The 10,257-nt window shown below is 40.6% G+C and overlaps 1 non-coding gene across 1 annotated transcript; it reads left to right on the top strand.

Annotated features, from left to right (window-relative positions):
* The first annotated feature begins 208 nt into the window (after positions 1-208).
* On the top strand, positions 209-280 carry trnat-cgu (transfer RNA threonine (anticodon CGU)). Its single transcript has one exon. It is a non-coding gene; the product is annotated as a tRNA-Thr (tRNA).
* The last annotated feature ends 9,977 nt before the right edge of the window (positions 281-10,257 follow it).

Below are 10,257 nucleotides of genomic sequence, written 5' to 3'. Positions count from 1 at the left end.
AAATATCTATTTTATTATCTAAGCAGAGTCTGAAGCCAGCTCCACAGAAGAGCTATATTCAGAGGGCCAAAAAAGTGAATATTTCACCAAGTGGAAATTACTGTACATCATAATCATATTTGTTTTACTCCTCCTGCCATTGCAATTTGTGCACAAAGATTTTTTTATTTTCAAAATGTATTAGCCTTGATGGGAAAAAAAAAACAGGGGGACGGTGGCTAAGTGGTAAGGCGTTGGTTTCGTAAACCGAAGAGTGCGGGTTCAAATCCCGTCCGTGCCTTGTTTGCTTACTGCGACATTTATCTAAATCGTCAATTGTCTTGCAATGTAGAAATCTCTGTAATAATAAGAAAAGAACTGTCAGTAGTAGTTAATAATCCTTTGACAAAGCAACAGGCATCCTCCACTGCTTGTCAGGATGGCTGAGTGGTCTTAGGTGCCAGCCTCAAGAACTCAATTATGTGAAGTGACAGTTTTATGTTATTCACAACCCGGATTTCCCTTCATGTTCATTAAGATGTGTAATTTGTATGTTGCTTATATGAGAACAGTTTCTTCAAAAGTTCTGTCAATTAACAGTGGAGAGCTAGCCGATGTATGTCTTCATGAAAACTCTCTTTAAGGCGATTACAAGTATCTTGAGCAAATCTGCGTCATATTTTAAAAAAAAAGTTTAGCTCAAGATGCAACAGGAGTATAAATGAATTCTCCCGCCCTACATTCCAAGATATGGAATCTTATTTTTCTTGAAGTTCCTGATGTTGATATTGAAAATTGCCAATTATATCGACTCAGGTAGTCAGTTGTTACGTGCTGTAATTCGATACATGCAAAGCATTTTTATTCCCACAAAATATCAATAAGGTCAATAATGTATTAAACAGTACATGACACTTTTTCTCTAGATGATGTTCACGATGGAACAGTGAGAAAGGCGTGCCTAGATATGCTTGAACCAGCACCTTACTATCGTTTTAGTCCCGACCTGACCGCACTGACCAATGCTACCGGGGTAAAGTTAGCTTGAAGTTCGAAAACGATTTTGGCACGCCTGTAGCGCTTTCGCGAAATCTCTTAGAGTTACAAAAACACATGCTTTGTGTATAAAATACATTGTTAATGCTTTCTCAGCCTTCACTTTGTCGTTTTTATGACGTTTTTTTAACCACACTCGAATATTCTTTTGTCCATATCTTCGCAATGGAAGCACAGAACGCCTTCAAACCAAATGCATTTTAAAGACCACAACTTGTGGATATTTCCAGAGCCTCTACATCAAAGTATCAGTGAGCTAATTATCTTTTTTTAAACCTCTGGTTTTTCATCGATGCGTAATTACGCACGAACTGGAACCCGGGGGACTACTGTGTGCACACGTTCACAACACGAGAAATACTGTTCAATATGGCTTCGTGAGAAAAACCCGTATATGACCATAGGAAGCAGAACAGCGCAGTCTCCAATTACCCAGACTGTAAGCACGGGAATAAAGCTTTGTTTGATTTCTGAAACCCGTCCTTTACATCCTATTTTCATTCAGGTAAGGGTCAACTATATTGACAATACTACTGACAACAGGAAGATTAAAATATTATTTTCTCAGCAGCTTATTAAAAACAGCTCCCATGATGTTCAGACCGACTTTTTACACAGAACACTGACACAGCTTTGTGTTCTGAATCTCTTTTTCTCGTGCTTTTATTTAATGTGGCACAATGCACTGGGATAGAGGTATTCTGTTCACAAACCAATAGCATTTAAACCACAGCACCCACAATGCTGAAAGAGTATTGCACACTAAGCAGGTCCTCTGACTTTTCCCAGCTTTGTTTTGGGTTGTGGAACCTTTATTTTTGTATGCTTTTTTGAAGATAACACTACAGGTAATACACTGGGACAGGTCGTCTTCACGGCTCAATAGCATTTCAAATACAACAGCCACACTGCTGAAACCAAGTGTTTTACACACCAAACAGGCCCCCTAACCTTATACAACCTTGCTGTGGCTGTGCCCCTTTCTTTATTTTTTTATGATTTTTTGAAGATAACACTACAGGTGATACACTGGGATAGGTGGGTCTTCTTCGTGGCTCAATAGCATTTCAAGTACAACAGCCACACTGTTGAAACCAAGTGTTTTACACACCAGATAGCCCCCCTAACCTTGTACAACCTTGCTGTGGATGTGGCCCCTTTCTTTATTTTTTATGATTTTTTCAATATGGCACCATTAGACAGGCGGTACATGGGGATTGGGGGGTGCTATTCATGAGTCAATAGCTCTTCAAGCACAACAGCCACAGTGCTGCAACCAGGTGTTTTACACACCAGACAGCTTCCCTAAACTTATACAACCTTGCTTTGAGTTGTGGACCATTTCTTTATTTTTTAATTATTTTTTTACTGTGATCAAGTGTTGTGCTCACTAGGCAGGCCTCCTGACCTTTCACAGTCATGCTTTGTTGTGTGAAACTTTAATTCTCTTTTTAGGATTTTTTGAACATGGCAACTTCCACCGAGATGTGTAGGGGGTGTGGGGGTGCTCTTCAATAGCTTTTTCATCTATACACACAAACAGATGTAACCAAGACACTCAGAACCTGTCACGCAGGGGCTGAATGCTGAGGATAGGGATCCAATGTGGTGCCCTTGTTAGGGTTGGCGCGAGACGCAGGCGTAGTCAGAGTAAACAAGCAGGGGTCCGAGTCCGGGAAGGCGTAGTACAGGTGTAGGCACAGAATCGACAGGCGAAGGCGTAGTCGAGGGACTGGCAGGGGTCAGAGTCTGGGAAGGCGAAGAAGTTGCGTCGGGGTGGATTCAGAAGGCAGAGGCGTAAACGAAGAGACAGTCTGGGGTCAGGATCCGAGAAACCGTAAAATAGACGAAGGTACAAAATCGAGTGGCTAAAGCGGTAGTCAGAAAAGCGGGGTCGAGGTCCAGGGGAGAAGTCATAGTAAGGCAAAGGCGTAGTTAGTAGGTAAGCTCCGGGAGAGAATCTCAATCGTGAGCAATGACTGGGGGGCAGATGAGGGTTTAAGTAGAGGACTGATTTGCACGTTTGGTGCGGGGAGAGCTCGAGGGAATGTGGGAGCGCTTGCTTGCATGAGGGAGATTCGTGACAGAACCAACAGAATCAACCTGAACTCATAGAAAAACAAGAATGCCCCTGAGACACCTGCACCCCCCTCCTGGACCGCTCTGGTATCAACACCCCCAAACCCATCCATTCCAGCTAACAAGACTCAGAATGGGTGCAACCCTCCAACCTGGACCAAGAACTTCCAATCTCTGATGTTACTGTCTCTAAAGTCGGACGTCATGTTCTGCGGATGTGCAGTGTGCCTTTTCTCTTGTCGTGTTCAAAGTGATTCGTTGCATACGCTCCTGACTGCATGTTCTATATTCCTCTGTTATTTCATTCAGATGACCTATGTGGTGTGATCACAAGGTTCAGCACCAGCAGAACCTGCAGACACATCAGCTGACCTCGACATGATTTGAACACGCAATCTTCTGAGCTGGAGTCAGACGCGCTACTGTTGCTCCACAAGGTCACTTGCTACAAGTGCTTTTAATTCCCCCAAAGAGAAAAATCAGCGTCCCTGAAAAAGATTTTGTTTTCATTCTCTCCTGTGAGAAGCGCCGCTCTTCTGAAAAGGGTCTTTTCTTCCCAGACCACAGATTCTTCTTCCTGCCCGGCTCTCACACAGAGAGCAGGCACACCATCTCCACTAATGTGTTTACTATATTTATAGATCTGACCCCCTACAGCCACGATATTCCTGAACAGGATATTTACCACCAGCCTCGTGAACTTCTCATCTTGACCTCTCCCAGGAGGAGCCTATTAACACAGAATCCTCTCTCCATTTAGCAAATAACACAAAACACTGTTTACCTGTCAAGACAGAAAACCTGGCTGCTCCAGGTGAGGCTTAAACTCACAACCTCGGCATGACTTCACTGATTATGTCATTTTACATGGCCTGAACCAGGAAAGAGATTGGAACTCAAGAAGTTATGGTGCTGTTTTAATACTTGCCTATTCTTGTAATTTTTCGGTCAAATCTTTTATTTTGGAGTACTTTCAATTGATGTTAATCCTTGTCCCGATGAACGACTCTGGGCCATGGTGAGTCTTGAATAATGTTCTTATAAGCTTCAGTTTGAAAAAGTGCACTCTCCAGAAGCTACCAAAATCGCTAATGGTTACATAACACTTAATGCAAAAGCTACGTTCGGGGTTGAAAAAGAATATTACTTGCTATGAATACAAACACTGTTACAGGAGGGGTGTTAGAGCTATTTTAGCTTAGATCATCAGTTCTTCTCTGTCTATATCAACAGTGTTATCACTACTGAGTGCTAAAGGCAGGTCCTGGCAATACTTTATGAGATCTTTTTTAGAAAACATTTAAAAAATATATTTCCACTACCATACATAAAGTAAAAGATACCGATTGCAGCTAGAAGCAAATTCCAATCGAAAATGTATCAGCTTTAAAATTTTCTTTTGGATCCATACAACGATCAGCATGAGACTCAAAATATAACTGTGTTTGATTGTACAGCATAGATTGTCCAGCATTTATCTTTATATTTATGTTAAAATTAAGGTAAATATATTAAAATATCAACATCCACCTTCACAGTGCTAACGTAACAATGCTTGTCAAGTTCTCAAACAATTCCTCGTTGTATTTCTAAACGATTTTAGCAGAGGACGCAACAGGAGTATAACTGATATCTCCCGCCAGCCATTCAAATATACTTTTCCACGGGTGAAAATGGTTTTCTGGGGAGTTGCGGTTTTGATCACTATTGGACTTCCCCGGTCTCTAGTGTTGTTGTTAGACACAAGCAAAAGGCTTGCATTTTCTGCAAATATAAAGAGGGTTACAGTTTCGGCTTTAGTGGAGACAGTGTTTACATTGACAATACTAAGAAGGTCATCCCTGGGTGGGCTTGAACCACCAACCTTTCAGTTAATAGCAGAACATGCTCACCGATTGCGCCACAGAGAGTGATGAGGAAAAGTTGTTCTCCATTTGCACCTTTCCGGTCAAAAAATAAACATCGCTTGCGTTTTCAAGCCACAACCCATTTGTATCTGCTAGGCGGCACAGTCGTCGTGCACAAAGAACGCTTTGAAAAGCGTCAAAAGCAAGTCATTCCGAGTTGGTTGTTTGTGTTTTGGAAATGCTGTATTGCTGCCAAATGCTGAAATGATCTCTCGGCTCCTAGGTTGTCATTTCTGCTCTGTAAAGGAATAACAGCACGCGTCGGCTTCCAGCACGGTGGGTCGGGACACGATGTTGGGGGTTGGAGAGAGCGATGTCTTCCTCGTAAGTATTGTAACACCCTCGCCCGGTGGTGAGGAGGAAGAGCACCTAGGCACTCATAGCACCACGGAGCAGGCTGGGAGTTGTAGCTGGGGAGAGTCTGAGGGTCAGCTCGATGACCAGCAGCTGACCCTCCATATATAAATAGTGTTGTAGTAGTTTTAGTGTCCTGTGTAGCCTTATAAGTGTATAGCCTGTTGTTAAGTAATTACCACCCTAAAGATGTGTACATGTTCCGTCAGTCTCCTCATGTGTGTGTAGATCCTATGCTGTTCAGCAGTCTCTCGAGAAACTAAGCAAAGTGTTTAAAGATACTTTGTCAGCTTGACATCAAGGCAGAAAACAAAAACCTTCTTGCGTTCTCTCAACCCAAATGCGCTTTGCCACTTTTTGCATTATGCAGGGAACGACATCTGTTGAGATCACTTTTGTGTCAATGCAAATCGTAGTGTGCCCTTCGTTTTAATGTTGGCTGTGCTGGCGTGCTGCTTCTGTCTGTGAAACTTGAATGTTCTGCTTCTTCACACCGAATTGTTGGCGGGGGTTGAGCTTGTTAAATCTTTGCACACAGCGCTCCTTTGGAAGTACTTTGTCCAAGTTCAAAAGCGATCGTGGGATTGACTTCATGCATTCAAAAAACATACCTCTCACGACAGATTTAAAGGGAGAATGGAGTCTGCTTCTTGCTGTTTTTCCTGTGGTTGCAGTTACAAAGTTGACCATGCTTTCACATTCTGTTAACAGTATTCATTGGGTGAGCTTTATCAATTGAATCGGAAAGGACATCGCTGCTTCGGCTACAAAAAATAATCTGTAGTGTGTTTTTTTTCTGTGCACTTGGCCATCTTTTATAGCTTGTAAAAATGCCGGCAAAGTTAATTTTTCTCCTCTTTAAAAGAATAAGGATTGGCTGGGGCGAGCTCCGTTTACCATTCTTTCAGTTAACCACCGAACTCACGAACTGATTAAACTGCAGAGCCACAGGCGCCTCTCTTTTCTCCATTCTCTGGGTCAGGGTGAAAAAAAAACTTTGCTGGTATTAGCTGGCCTGCTGGGAGTACCTCTTCTTCACTGATAAGCAAGATTTGTGTTTCATCTTTAGCAAGCTGTATAGATAGCGCTAAATGATTAAAGTGCAGAGCCACCGACACCGTTTTTTTCAATTCGCAGGGTTTAACAATATACATATTTGATCAAACTTAGAAACAGGAACGTATCCTAGCCCGAGCAGATAAATTATAACCTATAGTATTCATACCTGGAACTCAGATGCAGATAAGAGCTACAGCTATCACAACTAGTGTTTAAAATAGTAATAGCTCCTGTCTATTTACACTGTAATTTACACTAGCGTTTCCATAAACAATTTGCTTGTAAGAATGCTAAAAAATTAAATGGGTATTCTAAAAAAAAATATTCTGAATCTTTTCGCCATTAACAGTTTCACTGTGACTTTGCAGGTAACACGTCCATTATGAAAATCATCTTTCGAACGCGATCAATAACCGCACCGGAAAAAAAATATCAGGGAAAAAATCGTGAAAATCAGCTCTTCAGAAATTGGAAATATATTCCCGAGAAGAGTGCTTTTCGACGATTAACACTCTTTGCAGGAGTCACTTCTCCCAACGAACATCTGCAGGTTTCCGTAGTGTGCCTGCAAAGAGTGATTAATTCGAGACTGCACATGTCCCGATTTTATTTAACAATGCTACAGTAGATACACATTTTCTAATGCAGCCTTCATTACAATACAGTTTATTTATTGAAAGCCTGTTATGTAAAAAAGAGTGAAACAAAAATATATGGATTACAATCTTTCAAAGCTGAAGATGTTACTTAGATAAATTGACATTTTACGTATCCAGACGCTTTTTTTATTATTATTTTTATTTATTTCTTTTTTATTTTATTTTTTTTCAGATGCTTTTCAACCTCTGCTTTTAGAACTTTGCTGTGCTTCCTGAATCATTTTCAGTGTTATAAACTGGGTATAAAGGGAGCGATCTCTTTGTAGAGCAGTTGATAGGCTGGAGCTGTTCAGACTACTCTTGCTATTTCTCAAATGCTTCAATCATTTTTCTTTCGCGCTAGGAAGCGAGTGTGTTTGGTTTTCGTTTCACTGATTCTCAGTGAAGATTTGGGAATTAACGACGAAAGAATCAGTTGCCTAGGAAAGTAGAAGCTTTGGTTCACAACGATCTTGAAGACACGCCCATGTAGAGCAGCTTGTGATGATTCGTACTATAAAAGACCAAGTGCTCAAAGTGACGTCTGCGTTAACCGTTTAGACTTTTCATCTTGGGCGCACTTTTCGAAAGCAAAGATAGAAAAGTTGTGTTACATCACACTAAGATAACTGTCAGCAGAGTGGTGGAAGTGTGCTGGGCCCATAACCCAGAGGTCAATGGATCGAAACCATCCTCTGCTATGTACATTTTATGCACGATTGATAAGCACACCATCCGTTTAATGAAGTGCATTAAAACTAATTTTTTCTCTCGTGTGTATGCAAGCTTCACACTTATGGTACTCTTTAATCTTTACCAAAAGTAGATGCCCAAATGTATCTTTGGTTGTTCTGCGATCCTTGATAGTTTCCTCAAATTCTTCAAATGAACATCCATATCAAAGCAATTACGTTTATATATATTACAATTAAGGTACATATTTAAAATAGCAACGCACATTTGTATAATACTTATTTAATAATAATTGTCAAGGACTGTCAAGTTCTCCAACAAATCTGTGTTCTAATTTTAAAATATATTTGCTAAGGATACAACGGGTGTATAAATGAATTCTCCCAACAGCCAGTTTGAAGAAAAATTCCCCATGTGAAGATGGTTTTCTTGGACATTGACTTAGGTACTTAATTCTTTACTTGTAGTTCCACACAAGTAAAACGCACATTTCCTGCGAAGTTCAAGAGGGTTTGCGAAGAAATCCCATCAATTTTTAGCGAAGGTTATGTTACATCATAACAATCTGAAGCGTGTCCCTGAGTGTGCTTGAACCACCAGCTCTTTGTTTAATAGCTGCACAGAGACACATTTTCACCATTCATATGTTTGCAGTTTAAGAAAATAAAATACTGGCATTTTCCTGCCAGCTGGCAGTACTTCTTCTGCACTGATGGAGAATAATCAAGAACTTTATTTCATCTTTCACAGGTTTTTATTTTCATAAAAGGAAGTGAATACTTGTATTAAGCTAAATCAAGACGATGGAGATGCACTGCCGTTGTTTTTCTGCACATTTCGTTAAAATGAGAAAAAATCACTGGCATTTTTTTGCAGTATTTCTTCTGTCCTGATAAGCAAGATTTGTATTTTATCTTTCAGAGGTTGTATGAATGTCTTGAAGTTCAGAAACAACTTGTTCCAGAAAGGAAATGAACACTTGCTTCAAAGTAAATCAAGATGTATGTCTCTCTCACTGCGTGTGCTCTTATCTGTCCATCTCTCTCTCTCCTCTTCTCTCTGGCAGTCTGTGTAGAGTATCTAAAGGGGATGTAACACCACCTGGCAAAGAAGAAAAATTCTCAGAGGCAGAATAAAAAATCAATATTCTCTTCTCATTCAGATTCACAGTGTAGACTAACACTCAGACTGAAGCTCAACTCCTTACTGCTCGCTATCCTCACAATCCAGGACCAGAAAATATTCAGACAATCAGTGCTGCTTCATGAATAATATCAGAACAGCCTGGACTCAAGTCACATCTCCCCCTTTTCTCCTTCCTCACAGCCTCTTAGAGACAGAGAAGAGCTCCTGGTTCTCCTCTCTGTGAACTGGGCTCAGGGGTCACTGATCTGGCAGCTGTGGGCTCTGTTCCAGGTCAGAAGCAAGACGTTTCTATGAACCCTTTCCAGGACTTCCAGCCCTTCGGTATTACTTTCTTTACTGTATGTAAGCCTCCCAAAATTTATAAATGTTTTATAACACAATTGAGTGTGGAATTATCTTATTATTTATATATAGTATTTGTGTAATAAACACCAGTAGTGACACTATGATCAGTATATTGATTATTTGTAGCCCATGGTCCGATGGTCGTGTCTACAATAGTGACCATTTGACCAGTCTGTAGCTCTGAGCAGTGGGACTCAGATCACACAGAAGACCTGTCTGTGTGTGATTCCACACCAGCCCTGGGATTCAGCTACTCTCACAAATGTCTCACAGACTGTCTTATAAATTTACAATTAGATGAAGTCATGTAACAGTTTTACAGATAATTTAAATAATCAGACAGCAGTTTTGGCAGTGGATACATCTCCACATGGGGGAAAGGGACAGTAAAATAGTAAGGAAAATACAAAAGAAGAAACTGAAATATATGCGCTCACTGTAAAGTACGAAGAGGTGGTCAGACAAGCAAAACAGCTTTGCGGATAATGCGATGCGACATTGTTTTGTGTCAATCAGCTCACGGATTCAGCTTCATGTGCCTTAAGCTGTGCATGCCTTCATGAAGACTCTCTTTAAGATGATTGCACCTTTCATTGTCAAATCGCCTTCTTTGGATACAAAAGTTGCACCAATACTAAGAGAAAGGATGGGGAATGGCTTTTATCAAGCGATTGCAGTGTTTGTTTGACTGAGGATCCTTGTGTGCTGAACTGGCCTCTGGAGAAGTGTAGTGCAGTAAAACAGAAGGTTTGTGTCACTCAAGATTGTTACAGAACAGAACAATACAATTACAATACTTTTGTGAGAGTAAATATTACTGGTGCATCACAGTTCTTATAATGGTGAAAACAGGAGCACCTTCTCTACATTTTTGACTGAAGTATTTAAACGGAAAGAAATACTATCACTATGCAATTCATAAATGCAATTGAGCTCCTCTAAATGTTCTAGTCTGATGAAACAATGTATAGAATTAGGTGACAATATCGGAATTCATTCAA

This window comes from Lepisosteus platostomus, unplaced genomic scaffold, assembly GCF_059453375.1.
Source record: "Lepisosteus platostomus isolate fLepPlt1 unplaced genomic scaffold, fLepPlt1.hap1 Scaffold_66_H1, whole genome shotgun sequence".
Taxonomy (NCBI): Eukaryota; Metazoa; Chordata; class Actinopteri; order Semionotiformes; family Lepisosteidae; genus Lepisosteus; species Lepisosteus platostomus.
This window is presented reverse-complemented; position numbering and strand designations above follow the sequence as displayed.